Source organism: Pinus tabuliformis, chromosome 8, assembly GCF_031772625.1.
Source record: "Pinus tabuliformis cultivar Carrire ecotype Pingquan chromosome 8, CPIR1, whole genome shotgun sequence".
NCBI classification, from domain to species: Eukaryota; Viridiplantae; Streptophyta; class Pinopsida; order Pinales; family Pinaceae; genus Pinus; species Pinus tabuliformis.
The window spans coordinates 152,992,460-153,014,798 of record NC_142294.1 but is presented as its reverse complement, the minus strand read 5'-3'; the positions used below and the strand labels follow the sequence as shown (position 1 = coordinate 153,014,798).

General features: G+C 38.3%; 1 pseudogene; it reads right to left on the bottom strand.

Moving 5' to 3' along the window:
• LOC149234585 (2-oxoglutarate-dependent dioxygenase 19-like) overlaps positions 1–20,180 on the bottom strand; it is a 55,071-nt pseudogene extending 34,891 nt beyond the window's left edge.
• Between the last annotated feature and the right edge of the window lie 2,159 nt (positions 20,181–22,339).

Here is a 22,339-nt window from a genome sequence, read left to right as displayed (position 1 = left end):
CAAACATGAAAAGTATTTTCAATAGTTTGATAGTGAGATTCCACATCTCCTTCTCTTACCTCTATACTTTCTATGAAGAGCCTTGAAGAAATCAGGTTGAAGGAAATTCCTTCCCTGCTTTGTCAGGAAAGAGGTAAGAGACTACTAGCAGCAGGTAGCCAAATTTGACAAGCAGTGAGGGTACATGCAAGATACAAAGCAAGGATTAATGCAAAGGAGTAATGGAAAGGAGTGTATTGACTATATACATATCATCAAAAATATTTCATCCCACTTAGGATGCCTTGCATCGTGCCTGGTTAGTCATAAGATCATATTGGTCACAACCTCTGTACCTTAAATAAACAAGTGGTAATAGTATTCATCTTCTAAGCTATGTAATAAACAAGTGAAAGGGAACAAGACACGTAGAGGAAACACATGGAATGACTTTCATTTCTTGCAACCATGCATGTCATTGAAAGGTAGAATGATACAACAATGATAAGCAAACTTTTAAGCTACAGTAAAAGGTGTATTTCAAAAGATGTGCTTTGTTTTCCATACCTAGCCTCCAAAGGGTTATGCATCAGATGGAGTCTTCAGGCAGTCCCGATATTCTATCATACCTTGGGTTCCTTGGTCTGCTTATTTTTCTCCTAAGCTCCTTGAGAGTCATCTATTATGTCATCTTTCTTCATGGCCCCTGAGAGACATAATTGTGTAGTTTCAGCGGGCAGTGACTTTTCTGAGATGAGGACCTAGGAGGACACATTTACACAATTTTAGGATGCAAGGCACTGCTATGGGATGAGGCCCTGGGAGAACACATCTACACAATTTCAGGATGCAAGGCAGACTAGGTAGTCAAGGGACAAAACTGCACAGTTTCTGGAGACAGTGGGTTCCGCCTGAGGGAAGGACATTGGAGGAAACCACTGCGCAATTTTGAATGCTAAGGGAGGTTGGTATTTCTGTGCATTGCACAGTTCCAACAGGTAAGGGAAAAGATTGAGGGTTACATATGTGAAGGGCGCAGTTCAGGAAAGTTGGATGAGGCTAGGTTGCTAAGGAAACTCTGAAATTTAGTTAAGTGTGGGATCAGTGGAACTGATGTGAACAGTGATAAAACTTGACTACGACCACACACTTGAAAACTTAGTGATACAACATAGACCATCCAGAACACATAACACATACTTCGCTTAATGCAACAACCTTTGTGGCAGCTTACAACAAGTGTGGCTCAGATGATAGACTTTGGGAGGATAAAGGTGACACTTGTGTAAGAGTGTGTGAAATGAGTGTGAAACATGTCTATGTGGTGACGACAACCCATTCTCATAAAGATTTCCCCTTGAAGCAAAACAAACCTCCCTTTGCATGACAAGTGATAACCCCCATGCCCAAAGATGACACATTCTATGTAAAGATAAAAGCATGGAAGACTCTTAAGATCGAAAAGGGGAGCTTGAGATTATCAACTTACTAATAAGTGACTAAGGAACGATCAATCACAATATCCATAGTTGACTCTGAAATTTAAGTGTAGGACAAAATTTTGGAGGGTGTTGCATCCAATACAACAGAGCCTTCACCTTCTTGCTAGCTTCTTTTTCAACCAGTGTCTTGAATTCTACAAACTTGGAGAATGCCTCATATTTCTTCGACATGAAGAAGATCCAACACTTCCGTGAGAAGTCATAAATAAAAATGACAAAATATTTGTGTTTGATAGTGTAGGTTATCGAGAAAGGTCCATAAACATCATAGTGGATCCTTTCTAAGACTACATGTGCTTTGTTGTCCCGATCATGGAATGTGGATTTTATGTACTTTTGCAACGTACATCCTTTGCATATATCCTACTGCTTAAGTGCTCCTTTAGGGAGGCCAGTGGTTATTTGTTGTATAATATTCGAGGTACCATGATGCAAATGACCAAGTATTTTGTGCCAAAGTTCATCAACATCGCGACTTGCACTTTCTCTGCCTTAGTGCTTAATGTAGCACAGTCTTCCACATATAGCTTATACAGGTTCTTCACATGACAAAACCCGATCTGCTTCACCTGCCCCATGGATATGTGTCTCAAGAACGCTTTTCCTTTGTTGAATATCACTTCACGAAACCAACCACTTGGTGAATGCTAGTAGAGAAATCCCTAATCCTTTACCTTTACCTTTTTTACTAGCACCTCGTATTGAAAATTTGAAGAAAAAATATTTATTTTCTCTTAAAAATTTGTCTTAAAATCCCCCTCTGTGTAGCAGTGTCGAATGCAACGATAGAAAAGTTGTCTTTAATCGTATCAGCAAATATGAAAGGGACAGAAGAGGAATTGATGTTCGAGAAATATTGTCAGTAAAAGTTGTCACGTTCTTCTTAGTCGACTACCTCCACAAAAGAAAGAGCCCAACAAATCATTGTCTTTATATAAGATAACGTGAATGGTAAGTAAAATAACAACCTCAGTATAGGTGCAAGACAGTAGTTGCGTGCAAGCTGGCCGACTTAGGGCACATTGTCAAAGTCAATTTTGCAGTTTTTAGATAATATTGTCTAAAATTGATATGTTTGTGTCTTAATTGTTAATTGTATTAAATAGGTTTCATCTAAAGTGACCATTGTCTTAAATATAAAGTTTTGTCTTAAATTATTTTTGTCTCAAACTGTTTTTGTCATAAATATAAAGTTGTCTTAAATTATTTTTGTCTCAAACTATTTTTATCTTAAAATAATTTTGTCTTAAATATAAAGTTTTGTCTCAAAATATTTTCGTCTTAAATTATTTTTGTCTTAAATATAAAGTTTTGTCTTAAAATATTTTTGTCTCAAATTGCTTTTGTCTTAAACTATTTTTGTCTTAAATATAAAGTTTTGTCTTAAACTATTTTTGTCTTAAATATAAAGTTTTGTCTTAAAATATTTTTGTCTCAAACTATTTTTCTCTTAAAGTTTATATTTAAGACAATTCAATTAATATTAAATTTTAATGTAAAATAACTAAAATAAAAAGTGATTTTTTAAGAAAAAAGATTTCTTTTGTCTTAAAATAATGTCTTAAAAGTGCCCTTGGTATAGCAGTGCCACGTCGTTTTGAAATAAAATAGTGAGACCCCTGTGATCAGAATGGCGTCCAATGCCCATGGTTTGGTCTGGCTCTGGACATGGTGAATACAAATTTAGCGTACCGATTTGAAAACCATCTTTGAAGACCATTTTTACGTAATCTGAATTCAATCCCAAGCTTTTAGATATTGCTCCCATCAATTTCAGAGCTAATTTCCTAGTTTCTTTGAAGTATCATTCCGTAACCTCTCTATAATCATAAAACTTATTATCTTAAGTGATCGGCTCATTGAAAATTAATTAAATAAATACAGTTTTGGATCGAAAAGATACTTGTAAATTTGGGGATTATCCGGTGTGTGCAGTTCAAGATGAGAAAAATGCTTAAAATAGTCTTTGTAATTGAAAATTTCCTCCACTTCAGTATAGAAGCTTGTGCCATATCTTACCGGATTCAGCACATCTATGGTCTCATATTTCATCTTCTCTTGAAGCAGGAGGGAGAAGAATTGATGAGCTACATCCAATATACTAGAAATCACAGATTCCTGAATGCCATGATTAACTACCTGCTCCCAGGGAAACTTATTAGCATAGCTTCCCTTTAGAAAATAAGCTAAAAGATAAATGATGAGGGGTTGGTTAATTCATGACCCCTATGTCTATCTATGTGTTTTATAATGGTGGTGTGCATTTTAGAGTCAATTATTGTCTCCGTCGATGTGTTGTTTAATGTTTATGGTGTATTTTACAGTCTGACTATGATGATAAACAGAAAATGAATGTAATTTGAGTTATATTTGCAATTTGGAGTTTTGAGTTAGTACAGTATTGAAGTAATTTTTTCTTCCAGTTAATATTTATGTTATAAAAAAAAAAAAAATCTAATTTTCCTATTTCTCATTTGAACTTCCACGCATTCAAAATACCAACATTTCCTTATAGAGTCAATGCCGAAAACTAAACATTACAACTAAATCTGGATAAACAACACCCAAGTGCATGGTTCGCACAGTGGGGGTTGTCGGCATTCTCGCACCCCACCCGCGATCGACTCCTATCAATGTGACGTTGTGCAGCTGTCATAGTGCAGCCATATACCGGATTAAAATGTGATTTGATGTGACTGATGTACATGTATATATTGTAAAATTGAGCCTAATAAAAGCTCCTTCAGGAGACTGCCCCCCCTTTCTTAAAAAAAAACTAAATTTGGATAAACAATGAATAATAAACCCATATTACGGGGTTTCCCAAAAACAAAACCAATCATACATAATAGACAGAAAGAAATCACAGACATGATCGATGATTTAGACTTAAAGAAATGACGGACATGATCGATCATTTAGACTTAGAAAATGAGATCGTAGCAGGAACTCTCACACTCGATCTTGGAGGTTCAATATTATCATATTCACAACACAAACACATGGGCAAGCTTTGCATCCAATGATATATCCAAGGTGAACATTTGGTTTCTCAACATTTTTTTAATGTTTTCCAAAGTGGTAGAGACATTGTATCTCTCAACCTGTTTGTATTTCAAAACAAACCCCAACAGGCTTTTCATATGCCAATGTAAAGCCACTGAGTTCAAATAATGTTTCTTCCTTTCCCTAATGTGTCCAGAGTCCGGAATCCATGTACACACTTTGTCCATAATTTCAGAATCAAAGTAGGATTTCCTCTCTAGTGAAACTTGAGTTTCCAACTTGCATATTTCTCTTCTTGTCTCTGGCAACACTACATTAAAATATGTGGCCACAGAGTCTTGATCAAAGAGCCACACTCTCTGCTATCTCTATCGATTGCTACCCTCCCCCACCATATGGAAATGCATATGCTTCCTTGCCGACATGGTAGTAGCAAAGGGGGTGCACTTATGACAACTATTGAATCTCCCTCTACCTGCAAAGACACATAAAAGAACACATAAAGAAAACTCCCTTAGACTTGAGCATAATCCCACAACATCATCACCTACACTCATAACACATACAACACAACGCTAAGGTGTAGCACAAATCATGTAGCAAGAGGGATTCCCAATAATTATCCCATAAATGTGGAAACCCAAGCCACATAACACCCATGCCCCTACACCATTAACCATAAACAAAACCATGAGGTTCCTGATAGCCATGACTTACATAGAACCCTAGGAGGCATAAAGTCCCAAAAGCAGAAAAACACGCATGCTTTGACTCTTAATTTTTCAAATAAAAGCATTAGATACTTAAAAAAAACCTAGACATGCCAATTATGAGATGAACCAAGTTTCTTTAAACCCACTCGAAACCAAACTCTCACAATGTTCGTAGACTCCCACCTAATAGACAAATTTCAAAAATTCACAAACCCAAACCAAAAGCAAAAATACAAGCAACACAACAAGATAAAGGGGAGACGAGATGCACAACTTTGGTGGGGTTCAAATATGTGGTGCTCCTTAGCTCGTCGAATGACCGGAAAAAAATTTCTGAGCCTACCTCCGCATTCCCAAATTCACCATTCTCTGTCCACCTCATGATCAAGAAACCAACAAACCAAATCCTCTCCATTGCAACATCACACTCGAAGCCAAGCAAATTGAAACGCTCATCGCAAGATAACCACTAATAGCAGTATTGAAGTATTGATTTAATGGAATATGTGTGTTTATTTTGAAATAAAATATATAGAATTTTAATGAAATTATGAATATTTAAGAAATTAATGGTATGTATTTAACTATATTAAATATTATTGGCAAGAAGTTTTCTTTAGCCAAATATAGTAGAGATGTTGTAATCAAATGTTCAACATTTTGACAAGTCAAATTACATAAAAATAAAAATAAAAATAAAATAAAATTTTAAGAAATTCAAATAAAATAAAAGTATTAATGTAATGTAATGTAAACATTTTAACTTTGTGAAATAAAATTAAAAAAAAAAAAAAAAACCTTATCAAAATAAAATGATGATAAAAATATAAATGACCCATGTTATGGAGAATCCATAGTATTGACCCATGTGGAATATAGCCTTTTTAAAGGGAGGAATCAAACCACCATAATCCATCTTAATTCGGGATCTAAATCTCTTGAGATGCAAACCATTTTAAGAGTGAAAAGAGATTTGGTACCTCTTCGGAGTGAGTAGATTTGGAGTTAAGATGGATCTAGGCTAGTGAATATTTACCAAAGTAGTAGTGAGTGATATATAGTGGGTTGATATTAATGTGAAAGGTGCTTATGTCCTTTCTATTTGCAATTCATTTTTTAAAATGTTATAAAATTAAATTAAATTAACATAAGTATAATTTTTTTTTTTTTTTTTTATGTTTATCACAGTAGATTGATAACTCGTTGGAGTAATCTAGACAGGCTCTAGGCGAGAGCCAAAATCAAACCTAGGGGTTCTCGTTATAAGACCAAGAACACAAAGGGTATATCTAATCAACTTTAGCCACTAACAAGAGTGTGTAGTCTAACTTGTAGACGAAATAGAATTTTTCACCAGAACTCGTCAAAATAATTTCAAGAAAAAATGTGTTTTTTGTTGTTTAGAAGGCATAAATAGATCTAGCACTTGAAAAACCCCCTAGGGCACCTGAATTCTACAAATTAGACAACTTAAAATCAAGGCTTTAAAAATCGCTGCCAAATTTTGGTTAAAATTAACCAGAAAAGATGTCATGAAAAAAGTCATTTCATCTATAAGTTAGACTACACCCTAACAAGAGTCAAGTTGTAAGTACCAGTAATGGATTAGGGAACCTACTCATTGAGTGGTATCACAAAGGGGCCAATGATGTCCCCTCATGGGGTTTGAAACTAGGTGGAGGACATATCATCACATTCTTACTATGAAATGAAATGAGTCACGGATTTTTGGGCATGTGGTATTGATAAACCATGATCCTACCATGAATACTCTTTACTTGCAAATATATTTTTTACAATATTTTGGGCCAAGGTCAAGGGTTATGAGTACCTCCTCCAAAAAACCATAATTCATTCATATAAATCAATTCGCTAGTAAAGGTCAATAGACACCAATCCATGATATGAATTTGAACACTTACTTCATGAGATTCCCAACATGTAAATGAATTTCGTTACAATTATATGATCAGCCAATAGCATGACTTATGAATACCACAATTTTTTTAATTAATCAATTTAATTAATATGATAGAAACGGTCTAACTACTTTTGAGATAAATATCAACCTTTAAATTGTGAATACTACTAATCAGATTCCAAAACATTTCATGGAAGTTAAATCCCTGCCATCCACATAATAATTATCAATAATTAAATTAAAATTTTAAAAGCTCCATTTCAAAATAAAAACACTTGTAACATGTTTAATAGTAACAATAATAATAAGTTGACCCAAGCGATGTAGACCATTTGGTTTTCTTGGGGTCTACCCCCCAAAATATTAATGTCCTTCCATATAGGTTTTTCCTATATGTTCTATGTGGTTCACAGTGAGAGTCTAGAGAATTGAACCAGTGACCTAACAATATCACGGGTTCTTTTAACAACCAGGACCAACTAACCTAGAATTGAACCCATGACCTCACAATATCCCATGTTCTTTTAACAACCAAGACCAACTAAACCAACTCTCTGGTTAATAATAATAATAAAAATTTACATAAGTTCTATTAAAAATATTATAAAATAAATATCTAAATTTTCATTATTAAATTGTAATATCTTTTTAATTTAGATAATGGCTATTATTTTGAGAATATTAAAATAATTTCAAAATGACATGTAATAATCTATTTATAATAGGAGGTAAATATTGTTGGTGGATGTAGCTAGTACGACACTAAAAATATATTGATGCACATAAAGAGATATTCTATGTATTTCTTTTCCCCGCTACATTAAATGAGTAGTAAAATGCTAGGCTAAAACTGTTACTAAAACTTTCTTTGAATTCCATGATAATATTGTTTAGTTTTCAATCCTAATAAAATTATTTAGTTTTTAATTTTATTTCCTAAGGAGTATTGTGTTCTATATCTGGTAGCTAAACTTTTTATATATTTAAATGTATAATTTAATTACGTAAATATTACAATTTAAATGGAATTTAAATCATGATTTAATTGTTTGAGAAGATGTCCAGGCTACGGTGCTTTTGTTGAAATTCACAAAGTGAGCTTGTCGATTTCATTGTAGATAACACAATTTATATAGAAGCACAATCAAAGAATGTACAAGCATTCCACCATCTATCTTTATTATTTCCCTAAGCTAGCCAACTCCTGTCGACTCCCTACTGACTACCATTGATGACTCATCATCATATCAACAGTCACAAATGACGTGATTAATATTATAACAAACCTCCCCTTAATCACGACAACCTAAACTTTAAGGTGCTTGATGTTCTTAGTCTCAACTAGGGCTTACAACACTACATAAAAAAAACTTGATAAGGGGGCTTTCATACTTTTTTTTTTGGTTTCACACATCAAAGCTCTCTTTAGTGGAAATGGTGTTGCAGACACTCCTATCTACAAACACTCCATTGGAAACTATCTGCGCCACACAAGCATCACAGTCGGCACAACCCTCTTTAACGAACACTCTTATTTGCCAAAACTCCACTACAAACTATATGCGCCACACAGGCATCACAATTGGAACAACCCTCTTCAGCAAACACTCCACTGGAAACTATCTGCGCCACACGGGTCTTAAACAACGCTCTCCAACAACGTCAACATCAACTCAGACTCCACTTTCCCTTCACAACCACTGAGTCATCCTCTGGCTCTTCACACCAAAAAGCCCACATCTCTGCACACCATCGAGCTTACAGCACTGAATCTGAGCTCACATGCTCCTAGGCTCACCCTTATGCCCTCTTCCGGACAACACTGGACCACACACAGCTCCACAGGCTCTCTCAGTGAGTCTCACCACATAAGGCAATGTCTCAACATCTCACCTGAGCTTTGTCTCCTCACAACTCACCCGAGCTCGGAACTAGCATGCACCAATTTTAGTTGATGCAGGCTCACGAAAACTTCACAGCATAGCACTACATAATCAACTTCTTTCACATGCTCGAGGATTACACACAACTTCAGACTCACTGCCTCCTTCACACAGATCAACATGATCGAGCCCACATGCATATAATTGCTTCAACTATGTTTCTTTTTTTTGCTGAAGTAATCGTCGATCCTTCCAATTCATTAATTCAAAAGAAAAATTACATATTGTACATAAAACCCAATCCTATAGAAGAATTCCTGAAAAAGGACTCCCTACCAATGACCAAGACCCCCAAGCTTCTACAGTGATCTCCAAACTTTTGAGAAACAAACATGGAAATGCTACAATAGTCCCCACCCACTAGGTAAGTTCCGGATAAAACACACTTCCCAGAGCTAACATATGACCATAGACCCCCCCGACCGTGCAAAACCCACACACCACGAAAGAGGGAAAAAATGTGCCAAACTGGAAGAAAGGATAGAGCCCACCTGGCCCCACAAAAACAACACGTTTGATCCCAACCATTGATCCTGGCTGCTGGATCCAACAGCCAGAAATCATATCGCACGACCTAACACGACTGAGAGATAGTGTGTGATCAAAGGCAATTTCAAAGTCAACTGACCTGCCACATGTTACAAGCTCTATGGGATCGTTCCCGAAACTGCAAAACCATAAACCGCTCATGAATCGTGCGATCACCGGAAAACCGACCATGCCGTGGTTTTCAAGCCTGAAAGCAGAAAGGGGGAAAATTCCATCTATCAGAAAAACTAACCACACATTTTGTTTATTCCTACTACAGAACCAGAATCTGATACTGTGCTTGTTTGGGAAAAGACCCGGCAACTTTTCTGCCGATGAACTGTGAACCTCGTTCAACTGACTTTGGGATAAATTGAGACCTACTTTAGCTTGCCTTTCTACCAAGTACATACTGATAGGATGTATAAGATCTTGCAAGAAAAATCAATTCATGCTTGTCAACCTAGCTTGATATCTAAACACTTCTCTGTCTTCTGTGGCTTGTTCTTCACAGAGAACCTTTAAACGGTTTTTAGGTATCTCCTGCCACTTTTTCGCCATTTCGCCTTCAGCATTGTTCACCCCTTGGTTGGCCAGAAGGTCTGCTAGTTTATTGGCAAATCGTCGAACATGGTTGAAGCTAACCGTTCGAAGCACCTGGACGTGAACGTGGATTCTTTGGTAGACCTGGATAAGCTTCCAGTGAGTAGATACTTTCTCCGGCCGAGTACCACCGTTGATTCTTTTCACAGAGTTAATGTTAATCTCTTAGTCTTCTTCCACAATGACATTTGAGCCATGGTTCTAGATCAAAAAATCAAGACATTGTTCCAGAGCCATTAATTCTGCCATATTATTTGTGGCTCTTCCCAAATGGCAGTGGAAGATAAAGATGATACTACCCTTTTCATCTCTTAAAACGCCTCCAAAACCAGTTGTTCCGGGGTTGCCTTTTGAAGCCCCATCAATGTTGTATTTCAGATAGCCTTTCGGTAGTGGTTGCTAGAAATCCTTCTATGTATCCATAGTTATGTCCTTCTTGATCAGTCCTTGGGGAATAATCCCTTTCATACCAAGTTGTCTGAGAATTCTCAGCTCAGTCTTAGAGGGGGGATTTTTAGGGAGATTGCGTACTGTGATACTAACTATCTCGCTGAACTGTTTTAGGATCAGATCAAATAGTATATGAGGAATAACCTTTTCATTCTAAAAAAATCTTTTATTTCTTTCTTTCCAAACATTCCAAATAATGAATCTTGGCATGAAGGCCCAGGCCAAATTAAGGAAATCATTCTCCGAATAGTTTCCTCTCCACTTGTTAAGGGTATTTGTGATACTACTTCTATCCCTATCTATCTGTTGGAAAATGGCAGAAAAAGAATCCCACAACCACGTGGTGTAAGAGCGGCTGTTAAGAATGTGCTCCATGGTCTCCTCTTGCTCTTCACAGAGCTGGCATCTGGAAGGCCCCATGACCCCCCTTTTCCTAATGTTGTCCCAAGTTAAAATTTTATGAAAATCTTGATCTTCATCCAACCTTGGTGGTTCCAGAGGTGTTGCCAGGTATTTTATGGAACACTAGAATCAAGCTCAAGGAGAATACCTTTAGCTTCCTTAAGATTAAAGGTGCCTTTATTGTTATTGCCCCATCTCAAATGATCCTACCCCTCTGTAACTAAAATCATTCTTTGTTTAAGCAAGCTCCCAAGAGCCTCTACTTTAATTTTAATGGGGCTATCATCTATGCAGTCAATTTTTCTCCAGCTTCTCCACTTTCCAGAGTTCTGAGTAGGATCCCATAAATCCTTAACTTTATTTAACCCTTGGGAATCATGTTTCCTTCTTGAGGCTTAAAAAATCCTCTGTTAACAGTGTTGGTTCTTGTTGCCATTTGTCCTCCCAAAAGAGTGCAAGATCTCCTGCTCTGATTTCCCAAAAACTATTTTTTTGAACTAGGCTTCTATTTTCCCAAGCTCTGTTCCAGATGTGAGATCATTTTAAATTTCTAGGCATTCTTATGAGAACATAAGTGTGCCAAGAGCTGGCATATTTCTCTTTCCATATCCTTGCCCACTGGGTTATTGGCTTCTGAACCCATCGCCACCAAAGCTTGGCTCCTAGCACTTTACTAAGAATCTCCTGATCATCCAAGCCTAGGCCCCCATGACTCTTAGGTTTATAGATTTTATCCCAAGAGACTAGGGCCCACTTCTTCTTTGCTTCTTCCTTACCCAGAGGAAATCTCTTTGTATATTCCTAAATTGACCTAAAACCCCTTCGGGAGCTGGGCGGGCTGATAACATAAAAACCGGGATAGACTGCAAAATCGCCTTTGTCAGAACCAACCTACTTGTCAGGTTCAAGACTCTGAAGGTCCAATTTTTGACTTTGTCGTGCATCTTATTAAGCACCAGTTCCAAAATACTCTTGTGCATAGGTTTGGCTATGAGAGGGATTCCCAAATACTTTGTGGGGAGGGAATCCCTTTGGAAGCCAAGAATTCTTGAAATATTTCTTTGAATAGCAATTTTAGTGTTTAAGAAGAAGATTGTTGACTTAGAGAGATTGACCTCCATACCTGTAGCCATGGAAAATTCCTTTAGGATTTGATTGTAGGCTGAAGCTTCTTTAACTGTGGGGATTCCTTGCAGCATGGTATCATCTACAAATTGTTGGTGAGTCAGAGCTTGACCATTCTCAGATAATTAAAGACCTTTGATTTTTCCCGTTTCCTTGGCATGCTTAATGGATATGCCAAGTCCTTCCATCATGAGAATAAAAAGAAAGGGAGAGAGCAGGTCTCCCTACCTGAGGCCTCTATAAGGAATGAAAATCTCTGAGGGAGAGCCATTCACAAAAATTTAAAAGCTGGATGAAGTCACCAAAGCCATGACCCATCTAACCCAGTTGTGATTGAAACCAAAAGCAGTGAGAACCTTCTTGATGTAAATCCAATTCACCTTGTCATAAGCTTTGGCAATATCCAATTGCATCATCATCCCAACCTGTTTTTTACTAGTAAGCATGTGAACCACCTCATGGGCTTGAATAATGTTATTTAAAATTTGTTTGCCCTCCACATAACCTGCCTGTTCCTCTGACACTAAGTAAGGAAGGAGAGGTCTTAGTTTGTTAGCAACAACCTTGTATATTGTCTTGTATACTACATTATGTAAAGCTATGGGTCTATACTTATTTGCAGTTTGAGCTGAATCCTGTTTTGGGATCAGGGAGATGAAGGAGGTGTTGAGGGCTTTCAAGATGGTTTTGCTACACCTGGAATCCTCCACCACATTCAGAATATCATGTTTGAAAATATTCCAACAAGCTTTAAAAAATCCACATTGAAACCATCCGGGCCTGGTGCTTTGCAATTATGCATGTCTTTGAGAACCTCGCTTACTTCCTCTTCAGTAACAATTCTATTGAGGTTAAAATTGTCCTCTCTAATCACCAACTTAGGGATATGCATTATAATTTCCCTGATGGATTGTTCCCTATCTGGATTGTTTTCCCAAGTGATGTTTCAGAAATGATTAACAAGCACAGCTTCAATACTCTTATGAGTGTTCTGAAGCTCACCATTTTCGTTCTTTATCGTAGAGATTTCGTTGTGTGCTCTATTAGCTATGGTGGATCTATGAAAAAATATTGTATTCCGCTCTCCTTCCTTGAGCCCTTGAACTCTAGACTTTTGCCTCCAAAATATTTCCTCCTGTTTGCATAAATTTTCCCATTCCTGATGATGTTTGTTAGCCTAATCACTTTTGACTTTGTCAAAGTTGTCTTAGATCAATGCCTGGTTGAGTTCCTGAATTTTGATTTCCAATTACTTTTTGTTCACAAAAATGTTTCCAAAATCCTTCTTGTTCCATTCTTTGAGCCTGAACTTGACATGCTTTAGTATTTTATGAAGGAGGTACATTTGTGATCCTTGTAATTGCAAGTCTTCAGACCACCATTTTTCAATGTTACTGATGAAATCCGGGTGGGAGAGCCAAATATTCTCGAATTTTAAGGGCCTATTTCTGGGAGAAACTATTCCCTTGATTTCCAATTGAATCGGCCAGTGATCGGACCCTCCAAAGGGAAGGACTCTTGCTGTTATTTCTTTATCTATAATCATCAGCTCCTCTGAAATCATGAACCTATCTAATTTAGAGGCTACCTGTGCCTCACCTCCTCTTTCATTGTTACATGTAAAAAGGCCATTTCTCAATTCTGAATCAACCAATTTCATATCATCTGTGAATGATTGGAATGCTAAAGAGTCTTTGGTTAGCACTCTAGTTCCTCCTTAATTTCCGAAAGAGACTTGATCATATTCAAATCCCCTCCCATGATCCAAGGAATCCCAGCCTGTCTGTTCTTGAGATCTATTAGGGACTCTAGCAATTTGAGTTTGTCATCTATTTTTTGAGGACCATAGACATTTGTGACCAGGAAGGTTTCCGAAACCCCCACTGGTTGCATGACCACTTATAAGTAATTTCTAGATGCTTCAGCATCTATTATGCTGATTTTCTGGGGATTCCACAGAGTTAGAATGCCCCTTGTTGTGCTTTCAGCTTTAACCTCTAGAAACTCAAATCTATTGAGCCATTTACTATGAATTTGTTTTATTTTTTGAATGGAACATTTGGTATCCTGGATGAAGATCATATCCGACATTTCTTGTTTCATTCTATAACTTAGCATTATTTGTTTTCTTTTACTACCTAGACCTCTAATATTCCAGGATGTGAACTTCATAATTCAAGATTTGTAAAGGAGTAACTGGTTAGGTCTTTCACCTTACCTGAGTCTATCATTAACTTTCCACATTCCATCAAGAGGTCCTTCTGCCTTTTCCTACCCCTTTTCTTTCTTGCATTTCTGGTAGCTAACCTTGGAGTTGATTTAATTGTTTTCACACCTCTGTACTCCTGCTTGTCAATGTTTTTTCCTTTATCTAACCCCCTTTCCTAAGTTTTCCATAAAAACAGCTATTGAATTCTGTGGAAATCTTCTTGGGGTAGTGAATCTATCCCTCCTGTGGTTCCCTGCATCAAGAACCCCTTCAGTCTACGTGTTCCTTATCTATAATTTCTTGAAGTTCATGGTCCTCCAGATCTATTTCACTCTAGGTCATTTCCTGATTCATCTCTAGTTCTGTTTCACTCAACATAATTTGTATCTTATTACTAGTCTCTTGTGTTGGGTTGTAGTTTTCTTCCTTTTCCTTTTCATTAGGGCCGTCCTCCATAGATTGGTCTTCATTTGCCATTTCTTCATTCTCTTTCAGTGCTTGATATCTATATTGACTGGCCTTTTGACCCTCATTATGAAGATGCTTTGGTCTTTTTTTGCCTATTTTTCCTCTACTTGCCACTTTCTGAAAGCTTTCTGTGTCCTTCATTGCATTTTGTTTTCTCCTGTTATCTGCTTTACTAAGAGGGCAATCTTTGAACAAGTGTCCATGTTCATGGCATTTACGACATCTGAATGGGATATGCTCATAGTCCACTGTCTGCACCCAATCCTCATCAAAAACTTCCAGGACGACTTCATCCAGAAGAGCTCCTGATAGATCCATTTCTACATAGATTCTTGCATAGGAAGTGTATTTGCCCCTTCTTGTGGCTTCCAAAGCTTTGACAAAATGACCTAGTTTATTGCCAATGGTAGCAAGTGATTCAGTTTGCCAGTAATCAAGAGGTAGAGAATAGAGCCTTACCCAGACAGGTACCGAAGTGAATGTCTCTTGCTCTGGAACAAAGTTCATCATCCAAGGCTGCATATAGAGGCCAGCTGCTGCATAAAAGTAGGGTCCTCCTTCGAATATTCTGTCTTTGTCTTCGATGCTTGTGAACACCACGGTGAAGAATCCCTTTGACCCAAGATGCAGATCGATGCTTCCTTTGGGTTTCCAGTGGTACTTGATCCATATCTGTAAATCCTTTTCCATGGGCCATAGTCCCATGAATTTGCAGATTATAGTGTAAGTTCCCATATGTTCCCTGTGTGCCTGCAATGCAGGATTATTTAGCACTACTCTAGGAGTAGTCTCCATGTTGGGTCTGCATGGTCCCTTTTTTTTATTGTCCCTTGTTCTCTAGATTTTGTCTTCTTCCTCCTTGTCTTTAGTGCTGACATTTTCCTTGTGCTTGACCCCATCTGTCTCCTTTTCATTATTATTTTTTTCCTATTCCACAGAATCTCTGACATTACCCAGTGGGGACTTGCCTCTACTGGCTACGGCCTCGTTGCAGGCTCCCTCCTCTATGGCCCTCCATTAGGAGTAAGCACTGAGACACACAGAAACCCTAGCTGCACATTTTTCTCCCACTCCTCTCCAACATTACCAAGACTCTCTTGCTTCAACTATGTTTCACTAGAGCTTTAGGCTTCCTTTAGACCTCACACAGGAGACTCAGATTCTTCGGGTCGCAAATTCGGCTACAATAATCAGTCAAGTAAAGTGACCTCATTATGTGGCTTGATATCCTCAGGCGTCTCCACTCAAGTCAACAACACTAGAATCAATCTTCTTGGCATATCTCCACGATAGCCACATGCAGCTTCTCCAAATGGCAATGGTCTTTAGCGGTTGCTCGTTATTTTGCAACACTTGGCATCTCAAGACAAACACACGCTCTTCACCCAATAGATCTCTGCTAGATCCTAGCAGCCACATCGTCACACCACAAGGCCATCATATAACATATGTTTCCCTTAGCCTACAAATAATTAATCACAGTAACCCTGGTTAAAACATCACCATTTGCATCACCATGCCAGCTCCTTTTCTAAGGACCAACAACACCAACACGTAAATGAGGAAGTCTTATTCTACCAATCAACATATTACCTCCTTTGCCCGATATATTATCACATGATAGAACAAGACTCTTGTTTCTCCATCCTCACAACAATCAGCGCTTAGCTCAATATAACGACATTCTACATGCAGAGAGAGCGTAGGCATATAATCACTATGCTTTGATCCTCATGAGGCTCGGAATAGATCTCCCCATTGATCTGCACTCTCTAATAGCTCTAGATAGTCGTTGCACCACTCCACAATAGCTTGATAAATAGAATAGGAGCGACTCTTGAGGCTCCAATACACAACAACTCTTTCTTAATGCACAAAGCAGGGTTTGCCCAAACTGGTGCACTTCTTCAATGCTCATACGTAACTATATTTCTCTCCACTCGACATTCATACTATCGAGCCTTCAGGTCGGGTTCACCATAAATAGCAGCACCTATCAAAGTTTAGCTTCAAACAACACTCCACTCGCACGGGCTTCTCAACTCATTGGCCATGATATCTCCCTCGTGCAGCTCCATGATCACTCCACACGACAATAGTGCTGACAAGTCAGACCATGGCTCCTTTGGTGTGGCTCTTCCACTTTCTCTCTATAGCACACTTCAATCTCACACACAACAAATCGAACAATGCAACACAGGGTGGACTCTGCTCTGTACGCACCGAGCCCTCACTACCCGGGGTGGGCCTTTGTTGTTTCTACCTAAACACTAAGCCAAAACCCTCAGCTCTGATACCATGTTGAAACTCAAAAAATGAGCTTGTTAATTCCAGGATAGATAAGGCAATTTATACAGAAAAACAACCGGATAATATACCTAGATTCCACCTATTGTCTTTATTATTTACCTAAACTTTCTGACTCTTGTTGACTCCTTGCCGACTGCCATTAATAATTCATCGTCATATCAATAGTCACGCACGACGTGATTAATATTCTAACAACTTTCCAACGAAATAAAATATTATTAAAGTTCTCTATAGTTCTGATATAATATTTCTTTGTATTAATATATAAGATAATTTCAAGTCTCTATACCACTTGAATGCATCGTTCATGCGTGGACTACCTGGCATACTCTTAGCACATGGGCTCTCGGAGTTTTGCCCTCACCGGCAAACTGAAATGATATGGACGGCCTGTTTCTTGTTGAAACAGAGGGGTTTGGGGGCTCAAAGGAGGCAGTGGGTTTCCCGCTACAGTTTGAAACACGCACAGGAACCGGAACTAGGTGAGTATATACCCAATAGCGAAACAAGGCCTGCGTGGGGACTTTTGTTCGCCCAAGGTATTCAGCAGGGGGTTGTGCCGGGAACTCCTGGAGGTTTTTCGAGCCCGGGGGTGGTTGCTGGACGGACTCCCTTTCTAATCGTTTCACCTGCCGTCATGGGCTTTGATACCCTCTACCTGTTGATTGCTGGGAACCTCGCTTATACAGAGGAGGTGATTTTTCATATTTTTTTGAATCAGATTAATTATAGGATTACCATGAAGCAACAGACCTGCACATTGATCTTGGCAATGGAGGCTTGGAATCAAAATCTCTTGTATGACAATATCTGTTCAGTGCGAACCTCGGCGGCTCTTGCCCTTTCCTTTGACGCGCGCCCTGGGGGTCACAAGCGTGAGGAAGACACCAGAGCCCAGGCAGAACATGGTACCGATTTAGAGCGGTGCTATGCATCGACAACCTGGATTCCATCTGGACAGCGAAATCCCAGCATAGTAGCAAGGGGACGGTCCACTGAGGCTACTTATGAGCTGGGAGCAGAGACGGGGAACAACACAAATGCGACGCTTAAAAACAGGGGAGCGAAGGAAATGACACAGATCACATATAACCCACAGAAGCTCACCCACAAGGCGGCTGAATGCTACCAGGATGAAAACAGGATTCAAATATTTATAAAATCTACAGTGGAAGGCCATCGATGCATGCGACTTCGTATGGGCTCAACCATACAAGAGCTTAAGCAAGAAATACAACAACAGCTTGGAATACCATCAAATCAACAGAACCTGATTTGCGCTGGACGATGTCTATAGGACCAGCATACTATTGAGGAATATGGGATCAGTCAAGATACAACCATACTTCTCAACCTAAGGTTGCGTGGTGGAAGCAATGGCTCTGGTTCAAAGGCGCCAGCTTCATTCCGTGACGCAGTCAAAGGCAAAGAAAAAATGCAGAACAAACCAGAGACACTAACAGAGCTACCAGGCCCATATATAGTTGATCAAAAACTGGAATCCCCAAGGCTCCAAGTTACAATGCCAGAGGTAACAGCTCTACACTCTGCCTTCACTAAAACTGCTATAATATGTAGATTCAATGGCTTCTGGCCAAAATCTGATGCTTTACATCAGTGGATTTATTCCAATTGGACTACAGAATGCGATATACATCTATGCTCAAAAGGCTTCTTCATTGTTGGCTTCCATACAGAAGAAGAAAGGGATAGTATCATTACTGACGGGCCTTGGTTTTGGGGTAATGCTGGTCTTTTTGTTACCCCTTGGTTCGCTGATTTTGATGCAAACACTATGAAAATCACAACTATGCCGGTTTGGGTGCGGCTTCATAATCTCCCACTACATTTCTGGCATCACTTAGCTCTAGCAGCCATCGGGAATACCTTAGGGAAATTCATAAAAATGGATGAGGACAGATTAAGCAGAGGTATCTTCTCCTTCGCCAGAATTTGCATTGAAGTGGATATGAGTCAGGGGCTGCCTGAACATATCACACTGAACTTTAACAACTCTCAGCGGGTTCAGCCCCTAGACTATGAAAATACCGCTTTCAGATGTCGAGGCTGCAGGCAAACTGGACACCTCCATTTTGACTGCCCCCTGGTTAAAAAGAATCCCAAAGGAAACAAGAACAGGAAAAAAAAGCCCAATGGATGGCAACACACGGAACCGCTGGAAGAAGAGGACATACATTCAGAACAGGCAGTCAACCAAGAGGAATCGGACACAAATATGGAACAGCAGGCTACACATAAGGATATCTCCCCTGATCCTCACCCGGAACCGCCCTTATTTCAACCCCAACAAAATCCACAGCTGGATGTAGGGGGCATAAAAAGAACTCATGGTTCGGAAGGCTCTGAATCCGACAAGGAATCACCAGTGAACAATCTGGAATCCACGCGGGCTCTCATTATTTCCTCCCCTGACACTCAAGGTTGGCGTAGAGTGGAGAAGAAAAAGGGCCGCAAAGATTAGGATTGCGGCTTTTTGTAAAATATTTTCTTTTTATTTGTATCTGTCCTCCTCATGGACGGCATTTTGCATATGCTACTAGCATCTACAACATGTAATTTTCTTCATTTTATGAATAAAATTACGAACTCTATTTTCCCCGGAAAAAAAAAAGAAGATAATTTCAAGTCAGAATTCATGAGAGGGTCGCACTTTAATTTTTATATCTTGGATTAATTTTAATTAAGATGGATTTATTCTCAGATTAAAACAGAACAAGTATTGATGTTTACTACCTGAAAGAAACCCCATTCTTCACATGCCTGACCAAGTTTCTTGATTGCGTCGAGTCGTTCCTCTGGGGTTTTATCGAGGGTTGACACATCTATGATTGGTATACTTTCTCCTTTTGCAATTTCTGCTGCTCACGACCGGCTATGCTATGGGAACACATATTTAATCGGCAGTGAATTCAAAGCTCCTGAATCGGCCAGATGTTTGACACCCTTCATATAATCGTATCCGACATTATTCGTGGTGGAATCAAGTATAGCAGTAGCCATGAAAGCACCAGATAGAAATATACTAGCTCCGCATACAATATTTCAGAACAGATCTGTGGCTCAGCTAGAATCTTCTACCTTTTTAACGCTGATATAGTTTGCTTCTCTCGATCGCTATATAAATATGAAATTGTACAACTCAATGTTACAGTTCATGGGGTGAGATCATTGCTTATGTAGCTAAAGGATGGACAGAGTATGTTTCGGACGGAGACAAAAACGGTAACCGGATCATGCCATATTTGTCTGCAATATATGATTTTTCTCAGTGGGCAATTGGATGTTCCTTGTCGTATCTATTCCATGGTGTTAGTTTTGAGTTAAAGATCTATTGAGCTTATGGCTGCCATTTTTGTAGCCATCCTAGTCACCATTGATGATTGCATGGATTCCTTATGAATTTAAAAATTCCAGACACACCTTGGTGGCATCATTATTTCAATGAAAACTTACTTGTTAAACACATATACACCAATAATTGCAGGCATGACTACGTGTCACAATGGCGAGCAGAGATGTATATTTCCCCCGAAATGCTTCACAAGGATGCCCCTTCACAACGATATATATTTAAAATAATAATTAAAAAGGTGAAGCTTAAAGAATTTTGATTTTACATGTTACATGTAATTAGTCTAATTTTATTGTTAAAAGATAATTTATTTTGATATGTAATTTTAATAAGATAATTTCAATGAGTAAATTATAAATAAATAAATAAAAATTCTATTTTACATATTTTTTATTTGGTTTTATGAGAGGGAAGTGGGGAAATAATGAGAGATTATCTCAACCACACAACAATCTAGGAACATTTAGATTTAAATAACTCTTAAAGAATAGGAATAGAGTCTTTTATATAAAAATAATCACAATTAACATTAGTAAGAATTAAATTTTCAAAGTCTTCTCCATAATGACTACTCATCTCGATCTTGATAAGCAAATTCTAGTTGTAGTCCAACTTGATGTTTACAAAAATGATAAAAAAACTATGTCCATGTACATATAAAGGAACAACCATCCACCAGAATGCATGAGTACCCAATCGTTGCTATCACCAATGTGCTAAAATGTCCTTCGTGCACATGGTTTAGTAAACCATTATATCTGCATACTTTTACCTGTACCTGCAAGTCCCTCTCCATCATTATCAAGTTGGGATTTTTGAGACTACCCATAACCATGCTTTGGGTTTTATCGGCTTACCCTAAACCATGCTAAAGGTTTTGTTTGCTGACCCTCAACCATGTAGGAATCTTGTACATTTCACTCTCACAAGTGGTCTTTCGCTTATTACAAACCTACACTACAAAGTGGATTATGGTTTACAACAAACATGTACTTACAAATTGGTTTTAAGTTTTTGGAGAATCTAATTCTAGACACCTGCGAGGTGGCACATCTGTCCATCCAATTTAGTACCACTTATCACTCACAAACAGATGGGAAAATTGAATGAGTGAATTAGGTGTTAGAAGATATGCTTAGGATGTATGCGATGCAACATCCAACAAAATGGGAGGAATACTTGCAATTGGTGGAATTTACAAATAACAATAGTTATCATGCATCGTTAAAAATGAGCCCATTTGAGGTATTATATGGAAGTAAATGTAGAATACGTGGAAATTGGAATAGCCCAAAGGATAGGTTGATGTTAAGACGAGAGATGCTTAAAGAGATAGAAGCTACAATGAAAAAAGTTCAGTACAACTTAAATGCTTCCCAGGATCGACAAAACAAATATGCTGACCAATGGAGAACCTATCGAGAATATTAATTCAGAGAACATGTTTATGTCAGGGTAAAACCCAAGTGGAGTACTTTAAGGTGGAGTGGATGCTCCAAATTAGCCCCTCGATTTTGTGGCCAATTACAGATCATTGCTAGAATTGCCCAAGTGGCTTATTAGTTAGCCTTACCTAGTCATATACGTGTGCACAATGCATTTCATGTTTCTTTGTTAAAAAAATATATACATGACACTAGACACATCATTCATTTACATGATGTACAGGTAGAGGAAATAGATTTCTTTTATTTAAAAAAAAATTGTTTCAAGCATATTGCTGAGAAATAACAATAATAATGTTTGATGGTAGGTCGAACCGGATGGGAAATTCGTTGTTGAACCCTTGCGTATTCTTGATCATAGA